We start from the raw sequence: 14,486 nt of genomic DNA, 5'->3' as shown, positions 1-14,486 counted from the left end.
GATCTTAAATTGTTTGTACGCTAACAGATTGGCTCTGATACCACTTGTTAGGTCACACACACTGTAGAGGGGGCGAATACAGTGTAAAGTACAATCAAATCGAACTTTAATAACTCAAGTAATAGAAAACAAACTTTATTGAAATAATAAACTCTGTTACAGTATGGAACTGTTACCTCTCAGTGATGAACAAAATATCACGAGAGCTGCTAGGGTTATAATAAATAATCTTCTCGAATATAACAACAATTATAGTGTAAACCCTATGTCTGTGTTTATAAACTACACAGTTACAAGATAATTGCTAATTGATATGGAATATAATTCTGCTTCCTAAAATATATCAATCAGATATCTTTTCTTCCAAGTATTCTATTCTTCATAGAATTCCTTCTTCATGCATATCTCTTCTTATGTTTGTCTCGATCTTCTTTCCTTTAATCAGCTGTTGTCCTTATCTGAACGTCCTTCAGTACTTAAGTTCTGATATCCATCTTCTGATGATTATATCCTGATAATATAAGTACTGATATCCTTAAGTCCTGACTTCCAGTAAGTACTGATTTATCCTGTTTAAGTAAGATCTGAAAACTAAACATAAATCATATTAGCCATGACATTATCAAATATATCTAACATAAACACTATATTCAACCCCCTTCTATAGTGTTGTGTGACCTAACATTTTATGTTCTGAGATAAATGCTTCATCAATGTTAATTATGATTATGTTTTTACTGAATTACAATGGTTATCATATTGAATCGTTTTAGAATTAGATAGTTTTATAAATGTTGACCAGATTTGTGGTCAGGCCAAATTCGTGGTCATATTAGGCCAATGCGTGCCTTGGATCCAGTATAGAGAGCAGAGCTGTGTGCCTTGCTCGGGGTTAGTACGTGACTGATCAATAGCCTAACCTTGGTTTTAAAAAATGAAAGTTAATGTCCAATTCTAATCATTGCTTATCAAGAAACTTGATTCCTATTAATCATTTCAACTGATAATTGTTTAACCTTAGTTATTGCTATCATGACTTGGCAAGCTAGTTAGCTCACTCTTTGTTAGTCCCTAACAATACAACAAGAATTACAGAAGGGGGGTTAAATGTAATTCTGGCTACTTTTTCAAAATTAAAAATGTTCTAACTTGATAAAATATGAAAGTAATAAAAACAAAGGCTTTTAAAACTTTCTGGTGGATTTGAAAGTATCCACCAGAGATATATATATCAATGAGAACTCTGTGAAGTCTTGAAGAGCTCATAACTGCTTTACAAGTTGAACAAATAAACTACTGAGAGATTCTTGAATCCTACATAATCTACATAAAGTTGTTTGCAGAAATGTGCTATAATTCTTATTTGTTACATAAGCTACTCACTCGATGGATGTCAATCGGTGATCCGTCGGGACTATAAGGTTCATCCATCAGGACTATATTTGATTATCCGTCGAGTGCCACAAAATTACACTAAGTTGAATCTACTAAGGTGTTTTGTTAATCTAATCATCAAGTACACAACATATTCCTAACAATCTCCCCCAATTTATGTTTACTATAATTGTAGCCATAAATTAAGAGAAACTTGATGATAACAAAACACCCTAAAAATACAGATTAAAAAGTAGTAGATAAAACTGATAAGTGCTGCATTATTTACTGAAAATTGAACAAGGCAAAGTGTACAAAGAGTTGCTCACAATCATTATCAAGGTGCTCCTCTAGTCTGAGCAGATAAATCTATTCCCTTGATTGTCTGGATTTCTTCCCAAGCCACTTGTTGTTCTCTTCTATCTGATTCTGGAGTTGTCTATGGAATTCAAGCTCATCAGCTTCAGATATATTCAACATTTTTTGCATTTTCAAAAGAGTCTCATTGCTAGAGATGCTCAGTTGGTCATCCAGTCTGAAGAATCTTCTGACTCTCTTATCATCCATGAATTCCATCAGCCAATAAGGCCTCAGATGCACTCTACTTCCTATGTAAGGAATAGTTAGAGTCTTTGGGAGTACATCTTTAGCTTTATTACTCCTTAGCTCTTCAATATTCTTTAGAACTAGTCTTCTTGTAGTCATATTGAATCCAAAGTTCTTCTTGAAGGATGAATAGACCTTTATCAGTACAGATTGGCTTTCTTGAAGAATCCTGTGAAGTGGCCATGTGATCTCTTTTCCTCTCTTGAATTTAAACACTAGCCTTTCAGGAAGGTGTCTGTAAGCATCAATCCCTCTTACTTCTTCCAGTTCATCCAAATAGAGGTTTATATCAGAAAACTCCTTGATATCACAGATATACAGAATATCTCCCTTGTTGATTGTGGGTTGAGATTTAGCTAGTGTCTTAGTTCTGAGAGTTACAGGCTTCACTTTCTTGATTGCTCTAATCTTTGTTTTCCTTGGCTTCTTGAATATAGGTAGATTTAGTTCAGGAATTTGTAGACTATCCCAGTCTATTGGCTCATCCTTTGGAATGATCAGTTCACCATGAAAGTTCTTGAATGGATCCACCTTGAATTCCTCATGTACCACATAGGGCTTGGATGTCTGAGTTGTAGTGGTAAATTGTTTGGGAATGTAGTCTTCCATTTCCTCATCACTGAAGTCTAATTTCCTTTTAGCTTGAAGCTTGTATCTGAATTTTCTTTTCTGTTGAGGTGCATCTTGAACTTTCTAATCTTGAGGTTCAGTATTTACAGATGGTTGTGCAGAAATCTCTTTTCTAGTCTTCACAGCTTGAAGCTTGGCCAAGATAGCAGCTTGCTCCTTCTTTTGTTTGAGCTTCTTAGCATCTAAGGCAGCTTGCTTCTTTTCTTTCCTGATTCTTTCCTTCTCTTCCTTTTTAGCTTCTACAAAATGAGAGTGTCCAGCCACCACACAGATTTCTTTACCATTTCTGTAAATTTTGGCAATTCTTCTTTTAAGTGTTGAATCAGCTGGATCTTTGTAAAATGCAATTGACCTAGCCAACAGCTTCTTTTCATCTGGCCTAGGTGTCTCAAACAGGAGATCCATAGGGTTTTTTTCTGAGAACTTTGAGTAGTTCCTTTTAGGCTTCATGATTAGATTTTCCTTTAGAGATTTAATGCAAGATGTTTGGCCTTTCTCCATATAATTCATACTCATTTCATTCACAGAAATATTCTTGACTTGAGAGTGATGAATGAAGATTTTGTCTAACTTCTGAATTTGACCAAATTTCTTTTGGATGTCATCATCAATTTTCTTCCAATCTATTGGGCTCGCTAGCTTCTTCTCAGCTGCTGCTTTCAGTTTGGCTGCTGCTTGATTGATAAGATCAATGCTATCTATAGCAGGTGGCTTTGTGAAGGCAATTGCTGGCACAATTGCTTTGCTGACTTGTATGTTTAGCACTTTCTGCTCCCCCTCACTCCTTGATCCCTCTTGACTAATTGGGACAATAGAATCTTCTTTCTCCCCCTTTTTGTTATCAGCAAGTAGAGTATAGGAAGAGATTTGTGCTGTCACTAGCTTTTGAAGCAAGTCTGTTTGCTCTGCTTGATGTAGATGAATAGCTGTTAGAGAAGCTTCCATATCAATCATCCTTTTATCCAAGGAATCCACTTTAGTGGCAAGATCAGAGTTCTTCATTAGTTGTCTCTTAATATCAATCAATGTTGCTTCTGGAAATTTAGCATCCAATCTTTCAGAAATATCCTTCTTCATTTGATCAATCTCAGTCTTGATAGAAGTGACATCCTGATTGTGTTGAAAGCCTTGGATTTGTTGTAATTGAAGAGAAGCAAGATGTGCTTGTAGAAGCTTCTTGGTGCTTGCATTGGTTGTTGATTGAAGGGCAGATTGTGTCTGACTGATGAGTTGTATGAGAGTGGTCTTGAAGTGATGTTCATCGCATTTCTTTGAAATTGCCCAAGTTGGCATACCAGATCTGGAACTAGGGCCTGCTTCTACCCCTATGTCCATTGGCTCCTCTTCACTATCATCATCCTCACCACCAAAGAAATCTTCTGACCCACCAGCCTCATAATCAATGTCATCACCAGCTTTATAAGGCATAGTTGTGATGGCAGCTTTTGCTCTTTGCATGGATTGAGTGGTGTGCACCAAGTTCAGCATACTCTCTGCATTTTCATTGCCCTGTCCAGCCAAAAGTTGATATGCTGGAACATGATGAGTAAATGTCTCAGCATCCAAAGAGGTGGAATCTATAACAGATTGACTTTGCTGAAATAGTTTCTCTCTATCTGCATCATTGACATTCATTGACTCACTAACAATGATGTTTACCCTTATTTCTCCTGTACCTGTATTTCTCTCATGATCTCTCTGTTCTTGCATCAAGGGCTCCCCTTGGCTTTCCATCCTCACACCCTCACCTTCACCATCTAAGGTGGGACTCCTCTCACTCACTTTTTCCAGACCTGAAGAAATGGTCTGCATTGGTTCACTCATTATCTCTCCTTTTTCCTGGGAGCAACCCAGCCTCTCACTCAATTCACTCCCTTCCCCCAGTCCTAAGAGTGATTGTACTACTATTAAGTCAACTGCACTTGTGGAAATTATTGAAGTTTGAAGTTGTGGAGAGACTCCCGACGGATGAGAAATATCCATCAGGATAGTAGTTTGAGTATCTGACGGATGACTGCTGTTAGGCACATCCGTCAGGATACAATCACCACTTAACGGATGAATAATATCCACCGGGAGAGTAGAAATGAAAGAGTTTAGAGTGGAGACTATTGTAGAATCTGTGTAGATTGATGAAAGTTTGGGCACAGATGTCTTAATAGACTCAGAAAGAAATGGCAAGTGAGCCAACAAATCATCTAAAAGATGATGCTCACTTGCTTGGATTTTTGGCTTCTCCAACAGAGTTAAAGATGGAGAATTTGGTTGTGATGTATGAATCATGTCTACATCCAGTGAGTTTGTGGGTGAATTTGGTGTTTGAGGTGCTTCATTTAGTAATGATTTTGGCTGTGACTCCATATTTATTGGAGCCACATCAAGCTGACTTTGAGATGGTACAGTGACTGGGTCTTTAGCTCTAGTTTGTACTGTGTGTGTTCCCTGTGCATCCCCAAGGGTTTTAGATCTTTTCTTTCTTGCATAAGTCTGTGGAGAACTTGTGTCCCTAACCCTCTTGTTCTGTGCTCTTGGTTGGGAGCTTTTTTCAATAGTAACATCCTTTTGGGAGGATGAAACTAGAAGTGAGCTAATATCCGTATTAACAACCACAGTTTGTTTGGAAACTGTTGTGTGGCTAGGCTTAAGTACACTAATCTCACCATCCTTATCCTTAGGGTTACTTTGACTTTCACCCTGTCCCTCACCTAACTCACTCTCCTTCACACTCCCCTTTTTTATGTTTGGTAGTTTTTGTAACTGGTATCTTTTGAGAGACACTAGAGGGGGCTTTCTTTGTTTTGGTTTTTGAAACTTTTGATTTGGTAGCTTGGGTAGGCATCTGTTGGGTCATTGACACAGATGCCATTTCTACACTAGAAGGCAAAGAAATTTGTAAGGTTTGAATTGTGGAGCCAGTGGGGCTTACCTCACTTACCTGAGGTCCCTCCATGATTGGAAATTAATGGAGGGGCACCTCTTTGTGATGACTTTCCCTGTTGAGATCAGCAATGACTCTCCTTTCTTGAACCCAACAATTTAATTTGTTGGTTGGGTTCTCAACAACAATATTCTCCATAAGATGGTTAGCAATCATCATAAAAAATCTAGCATAATAGACACTTTTACCTCTCCTGTTAAGTTCTCCTAACTTATAACCTAACTCAAACAAGACCAAGTCACTGAAATTAAAGTACTTATCAGTAACTAGCATATAAAGCATGTTAAGCATGGAAATGTTAACAGAGTCAAAATTGCTAATTTTACCAGAAAATACTTTAGTTACCACATCACACAGATAGCTCCATTCATTTCTAAGACCTAACCTCCTAATTTCATTTAACTTAGAGGTACAAAGTGCATAGCCCATAGAATTTAGCATGTTAACTATATCAGTGTCTGTGTGGAACACTAGTAGTGTTATCTGGAATTCTAAAGTATGCTTCGACAATGTCACTATTAACACAAAACTATTTACCTTTGAGAGTGAAAGTTATGGTCTTGTCAGTAGAGTTGTACACGGAAGTTGTCCATATCTCCTCCACAACTTCACAGTATATTGTGGGTGATTCTGGCATAACATAACTGAGTTTACAGCTTTTCACAAAATCCATCATCTTGTGAAAGTCTCTAGTCTGTGGAATCTCCTTATTCACAAGTGCTGCAAAGTTGTTCTTTTCATAGATATATCTAGATTGAGACATGATTTTGACTACAGGTGCCATTGTTAGAGAATGAGAAATTTGCAGAGAGAACTTTTGCTTTGAAGAAGAAAGGGAGTTAGAGCAATTGAATTGAGAGTGATAAAAGAAAAGAATGAAAATGAACTTTGCTTTTATACTCTCCCAAAAATAAACTGACAAATGTAATAAAGAACCAATCAAAATAGCCCAAAATAGTCGTTTAAATTAAAATAAACTGTCAAAATTCTATTAATCATCCGTCGTGATATACTTACAGACTGTAAGTAAACTCGATGGATGATGTTCAGAAAATTAACGGCCATGATTTGGACAAATCGACGGATGAGAATAAAACAATTATCCGTCGGGTTATAAAATAATCCAGAAAAGTAATTAATTGTTTATTAACAAATAACATTTCGACGGATGATCAAGCTCGATGGATAATGAGCATCCGTCGGGATATGAATTTTGACTTAGCCAAAATCTCATCAAAAAAAGAAAAATCAATTAAGTTTCTGGCTGCATTTTAACTTGCAAAAAAATATCTAAAATAATTCAAGAATAATTAAGCATACCTAACTCACTTAAAAACCTTGAAAAGGTGGATTCATCTAGTGGCTTGGTAAAGATATCTGCAAGCTGCTTCTCACTTAGAACAAAATGAAGTTCCACAGTACCATTTATTACATGTTCCCTAATGAAGTGGTACTTGATGTCTATGTGCTTTGTCCTTGAATGCTGCACTGGATTCTCAGTAATGGCAATTGTACTTGTGTTATCACAGAATATAGGAATTCTTTCCACTTGTAGACCATAGTCTAGAAATTGGTTTTTCAACCATAAAATATGTGCACAGCAACTGCCAGCAGCAATGTATTCAGCTTCTGCTGTAGAAGTAGAAACTGAATTTTACTTTTTACTGAACCAGGATACTAGCTTGTTTCCTAGAAATTGACAGGTTCCTGTTGTGCTTTTAATATCAATTCTACAACCTGCATAGTCTGCATCTGAATAACCAGTTAGATCAAAACCAGAATCTCTAGGGTACCAAATGCCAAGTTTTGGTGTACCCTTGAGATATCTGAAAATTCTCTTAATAGCTATTAAGTGAGATTCTTTAGGATCAGCCTGAAATCTAGCACAAAGACATGTAGCAAACATTATATCTGGCCTACTAGCTGTTAAGTACAGAAGTGAGCCAACCATGCCTCTATAACTTGAAATATCCACAGACTTTTTAGTAGTGTTTAATTCAAGTTTAGTTGCAGTGGCCATGGGAGTTTTTGCAGATGTACAATCCATTAGTTCAAACTTCTTTAAAAGACCATAAATGTATTTGGTTTGACTAATGAATATTCCATGACTAACTTACTTAACTTGTAAACCAAGAAAGTAAGTTAGTTCTTCCATCATGCTCATTTCATACTTACTTTGCATTAATTTGGCAAACTTTTTGCAAAGTTTTTCATCTGTAGAGCCAAATATAATATCATCTACATAAATTTGAACAAGTATGCTAGAGCCATTAACATTTCTAAAGAATAAAGTTTTGTCAACAGTACCTCTAGTGAAGTGATTCTCTAAAAGAAACTTTGACAAAGTGTCATACCAGGCTCTAGGTGCTTGCTTCAATCCATAAAGTGCTTTCAGAAGATAATATACATGTTCAAGAAAATTTGGATACTCAAAACCAGGAGGCTGACTAACATAGACATCCTCCTCCAAATCTCCATTCAGAAAGGAACTTTTGACATCCATTTGATAGACTTTGAAATTGGCATGAGCTGCATAGGCTAGGAATATTCTGATGGCTTCAAGTCTTGCAATAGGAGCAAAAGTTTCATCAAAATATATTCCATCTTGTTGACAATAGCCCTTAGGAACCAATCTAGCTTTATTCCTGATGACTATGCCATTTTAATTCCATCTTGTTTTTGAATACCCACTTGGTGTCTATTGACTTCTTTCCTTTAGGCTTGGGTACCAGCTTCCATACATTGTTCCTTTCAAATTGGTTTAGCTCTTCCTGCATAGCTAAAACCCAATCAGGATCCAACTGAGCTTCTTCTACCTTATTTGGTTCCTCCTTTGATAGGAAGCTCCTATACAGACATTCTTCTTGAGTTGCTTTCCTTTGTTGAACACTAGAAGATGCATCACCAATAATGAGCTCATAAGGGTGAGCTCTTATCCATTTTTTCTGTTGAGGTAGATTAGCTCTAGATGAAGAGGCCTCATTGTTGTCTTGATGTGTGACTGAGTTTTGATTATGAGAAACTCCCCCTGAGTTTGTGAATCTTTGATTTGAGAAGGGGGAACTTTCTGTAGGTGATCTATTCTGACTTTCATCTTCTCTTAATGTTCCGAAGGATGATTCACTTTATGTTCCGACGGATGAAGCTGACTGTCTCCCGACGGATAAGGCAGATTGTTTCCCGATGGATGAAGCATTTTGTAGCTCGACAGATGTTGAATTATGATCTTCATTAGTTGTAGATTTTTCTGCATTATCCTTAGTCACTGTTTCTTGATCACTCTCATCATCACTGTCATCACTAACCATCTCCACATTATCAAACTTGAGGCTTTAATGGACATCTCCATCTTGCAGTCTTTCAATCTTTTTATCATCAAACACAACATGTATTGATTGCACAAAAATGTTGGTTCTTAGATTGTAGACTCTATATGGCTTTCCCACAATATATCCAACAAAAATTCCTTCATCTGCTTTAGAATCAAACTTCCCATGTTGATTAGTTTGATTCCTTAAGATATAACATTTGTAGCCAAATACATGAAGAAAATTTAAAGTTGGCTTCCTATTCTTGAACAATTGGTAGGGAGTCATGCACTTTGCTGGATTAACCAAAGAGATATTCTGAGTCTAGCAGGCAGTATTCATAGCTTCAGCCTAAAAATATATTGGTAACTTTGATTCTTCAAGCATTGTCCTTGCAGCTTCAACAAGGGATCTGTTCTTTCTTTTCACTACTCCATTTTGTTATGGAGTTCTTGCTGCAAAAAACTCATGCATAATTCCATTTTCTTCATAAAATGATCTCATTACAGAATTCTTGAACTCAGTTCCATTGTCACTCCTGATCCTTCTTACTTTAAAATCAGGATGATTGTTGACTTGCTTTATGTGATTGATGATGATTTCACTAGCTTCATCTTTGGACTTTAGGAAATATGTCCAAGAGAACTTTGAGAAATCATCCACAATTACTAGGCAAAATCTTTTTCTCGAGATGGACAACACATTGACTGGTCCAAACAAATCTGTGTGTAACAATTGCAAAGGTTCTTCAATTATTGAATCAAGCTTCTTTCTGAATGATACTTTGATCTGCTTTCCCTTTTGGCAGGCATCACACAATCCATCTTTTGTAAACTCTACTTGAGGAATGCCTCTAACCAGTTCTTTCTTGACAAGCTCATTCATGGTCTTGAAGTTTAGATGGGACAGCTTCTTGTGCCATAGCCAACTTTCATCTTGACTTGCTTTACTAAGAAGGCAAGTGACAAATTCTGCATTTAATGAGTTAAAGTCAGCTAGATACACAATCCCTTTTCTCACTCCAGTGAGAACCACTTTGTTGCACTTTTTATTTATCACAACACAGGCTACTGAATTGAATATTATTGAGTTGCCCTTATCACAAAGCTGGCTGATACTCAATAAATTATGCTTGAGACCATCCACTAGGGCAACCTCTTCAATGATGACATTTTCTTTTGAAATCAAGCCATATCCCACAGTAAAACCCTTGTTGTCATCTCCAAAAGTAATACTTGGGCCAGCTCTCTCCTTGAACTCAGTGAGCAGGGTAGAATCTCCAGTCATATGCCTTGAGCAACCACTATCTAGATACCAAAGATTCTTTATGTTTCTCTGCACACATCAAAATCAAATCAAGTTGATTTTGGTACCCAAGTTTCCTTGGGTCCTGCCCTGTTAGCTTTCTTCTTGGGTTTCTTAGGTTTGGTATCATTTGACTTGGGGAATTCTGATTCATCCTTAGTCATTTGAGTTGGACCTTTGAAATCAGTCATTTGAACAGAATTATCATGCACATTTTGATTAACAGGAAAATGCATGCTATTTGCAAACATGTTATTCCAATAAGGCATGCTAAATGGAATTTGAGGCATACTAAATGCAGCATAAAAAGGATTAGGTGCAAATGACATAGTAACAAATTGTGGGTTCATATTCTGAGCAGACATAGCATTCATAGGCATAGCAGACATGGCATTCATGCTGGGAAAAGAAGGAGGTACAGTCATGGAAGTAGGCATGGAAATCTTGCAATTACTAGACAAATGATTAACACTACCACACTTAACACATATTTTTCTTGGAGCATATTTATCAGGTGTGTAGTTTTTATGTTTGTTCATTCCTACTTTCCCATTTCCATTGTTTTTCTTTTTAACATCTATTTTAACCTCAATTTTTTCTAATCTGTCATTCAATTGCTTGATGGACAGATGACCAACATTAACTTTCTTTTCCTTCCTGACTTGTCTTGATTTTCCTAGAATAAAGTTCTTGGAAACAGATCCATATTTCTCATTCAGCTTGGCTAGCTTAGCTTTGCTCACTGGTTTACTCACAGTCGGCGGATGTGGCTCTCTGTTACTCGATAGATAATCCTTTTAATTATCCGACGGATGATTTTCATCATCCGTCGAGTCCACATCTGTTGACAATCCTTCAACCATATTGGATTCCATCTTCTCCTTGCTCTTCTTCCAGGCTGCATCACAAAAGGACTCAATACCTTGAACTTTAGTGATTTGAGCATGGACATCTCTGGATGATTTCCATGCCTTGATCACTTCTTGTTCTCGTTCAAGCTGCTTCTTCAAAATTTCTTCTTTCTTGAAGGACTCAGTTAATTCATCCTTAGCAATCTTACAATCAATTCTCAATTTTTTAAATTCAATAAATTGAGACTCTAGCACATTGTTCCTCTCACTTAAAAACAAATTGTTATCTTTAATTTTAGCATTTTCCTTAGTGAGGGACTTAAGTGTAACACGAAAAGTGATATAATTCTGTGGACATGTCAATAATTGCATAATTACACTCATCCTTAGTCAAATATGCTAGGTTAGTGGTGATTACCTGATTACTTGAAGAACTTTTTTCAGTTTCATCAGACTTGGCCATCAGGGCTAGGTTGACATAGCTTGTTTCTTCATCTTCATCCAATCCATTAGCTTCCTACTCATTTTCTTGTGTAATGAAAGCCCTTTCCTTTTGCTCGAGCAACTCAAAATATTTCAGTTTATAATCAATAAGCTCAAACTTCTTCTTGCTGGAATCTGACTTTCTGCACTCTTTAGCAAAATGACCAGCTAAGCCACATTTAAAACACTTGAATTTTGATTTATCCACCATGTTTCTATTTGGCTTAGCAGCTCCAAAGTTCTTCTTGAACTTGAGCTTGGCAAATCTTCTGGATAAGAATGCTAAATGCTCATTAATATCATCCATGTCATCTTGACTCAATTGTTCTTCATTTTCAGATACTAGTCCCTTACCCTTGCTTTCACTGACCTTTGATGTAGACTCAACAGCTTCTACATTCATCTCTTTCTCTTTCTCTAACTCAGCAACTGGTGCTATAGACTCTCCTTTCTTCCTTCCTTTCTCCATCCTTTCATCTTGCTCTATTTCAAGCTCATAAGTTTTCAGGATGCCATACAGTCTCTCTAAGGTAAACTCCTTGTATTCTTGTGAATTTATCAATGAGACTGTCATTGGCTTCCACTCCTTTGGAAGAGATCTAAAGAACTTGAGGTTAGAGTCTTTTGTTTGATAGACTCTTCCATGCAACTTCAGAGCATTTAGTAGATATTGAAATCTACTAAAAATGTCAGTAAGAGACTTACTTTCTTCACAGTGAAAATGCTCATATTGCTGAATCAGTAGCTGCATCTTGTTTTCCCTCACTTGTTCAGTACCATCACAGATTATCTGAATTGTGTCCCAAACCTCCTTGGCTATTTTGCAGTTAATGATGTTATCAAACATATCACCATCATATCCATTGAATAATATGTTCATGGCCTTCTTGTCTTTCCTGACTTGCTCAATATCAGGGTCTGACCACTCATGCCTTGGTTTGGGAACAGATTGTTCATTGCCAGTTGCAACTCTCATTGGTACATGAGGACCTCTCTCTATGCAATCCACATAGGCCTCATCTTAGGAAGGAAGATGTAGGTGCATTTTTACCTTCCAGTGGTGGTAATTATCTTTATCCAGAAATGGAATTTTGACTCCAACATCCTTCTTGTTCATCTTGTTGTTTGTTGTGATCTTTACACTCTTTGTATTTAAAGAGCTAGCTCAGATACCAATTGTTAGTCCCTAACAATACAACAAGAATTACCGAAGGGGGGGGGTTGAATGTAATTCTGGCTACTTTTTCAAAACTAAAAATGTTCTAACTTGATAAAATATGAAAGTAATAAAAACAAAGGCTTTTAAAACTTTCTGGTCGATTTGAAAGTATCTACCAGATATATATATATATTAATGAGAACTCTGTGAAGTCTTGAAGAGCTCACAGCTGCTTTACAAGTTGAACAAACAAACTACTGAGAGATTCTTGACAAGTACAGCTTTTTCTATCTCTCTTTTTAAAATGTGTTTGCTTAGTTTAATGTTCTACTAGCTACACTTGGTTTATATATTACCAAGTTTACATGACAATAAGATAAGATAATAAAACAAAACATATCTAGTCTAACTCCATGCTGCTTCACTACTCTATTCCAGCATATTTGAATATCTTCACAATTGCATCGAAATGGTAATGCTTCTTTGTTCTCAAATTCCTGCTTAACAGGCTGCCACATTCCTTTTGCAAACACCCAACACATGTGACTGTGTTGTCACTGTCAACAGATATTTGAAATTGATCATCCGTTGGGAGTCTTGTACATCATCCACCGGGAGATTTTTTGATCATCCGTTGGGTAGCTTTGTTGGTCATCCGTCGGGTAGCTATTTGTAACTTGACTCCATTTCACTTATACAAAATTATAAGACATCACATATTTACAATTAATCAACCTATTCTGCATATCCACTAGTAGTCAACATGACTTATATACTCCTACAGAATCTACACAAAGTTGTTTGCAGAAATGTGCTATAATTCTTATTTGTTACATAAGTTACTCACTCGATGGATGTCAATTGGTCATCCGTCGGACTATAAGGTTCATCCGTCGGGACTATATTCGATCATCCATCGAGTGCTACAAAATTACACTAAGTTGAATCTACTAAGGTGTTTTGTTAATCTAATCATCAAGTACACAACATATTCCTAACACTCTTGCAAATCTGTTTATGTTTTTCTATAGTTAAAAAGGAAATTGTTGGTAACGAGGATTCCCAGTCCAGTGTGCAAGATAGGATTCCAGGTTAAGTTGGATCGAGCTAGCAGGAGCTTTATATTGTAGATGAGTTATGTAAAAGTGTAAAAATGATATTATTATCAGCTATAAGTTGAACTAGCTAGGATTCGGTTCAATGTAATAAAAGTTAAGGTTTTGTGGCTTATTTTCATACTTTAACCTGTTGCGATCCGTGGTTGTGTAAAAAAGGGTCAATGCATATAATATTTTATATACTGGTTTATGTATTGTGTGTGTGTGTGTTGTGAACCCCAAACTTCTGACCCGGGTTTGGAGGGCATCACAAGTTTGGTATCAGAGCTACAGGTTATAAGTCACTGAAACAAGCCTAGATTGTCGGGAATGGATAGAGTTTTAGGATTAAGATTAATAAATAGAAAAATAGGACGTCGAGAGGTTGAGTGCGACTGTATAATAGGTTTTGGTATGATTCGTGATGAGATTTGAGATTCTTACCTAGCGACGCGATTTTCTGATAGCAGCGATGGCAGATTCTTTTATCCCTGGATCGTCTGATCATTCGGAGCATTCAGTCGGAGGACCATCATCTGATTCACGCCCTGCTCTTCCACCGGTGTTAGCCATATTACCTCCTGTTATGACAGTTGCACCTTTTCAAGCTATTATCCCATCCCCTGATGTGACGACTGAGAATTTTACGACGTAATTAAGTCAATAAAGTATGCTTTATGTGATGTGATTATAATTATGTGACTAAGTGCTGATTAATTGTCTTTTCTATATATT

The sequence above is a fragment of the Apium graveolens genome, chromosome 9, assembly GCF_009905375.1.
Source record: "Apium graveolens cultivar Ventura chromosome 9, ASM990537v1, whole genome shotgun sequence".
In the NCBI taxonomy this organism is placed as follows: Eukaryota; Viridiplantae; Streptophyta; class Magnoliopsida; order Apiales; family Apiaceae; genus Apium; species Apium graveolens.
Note: the sequence above shows the minus strand (reverse complement) of the source record.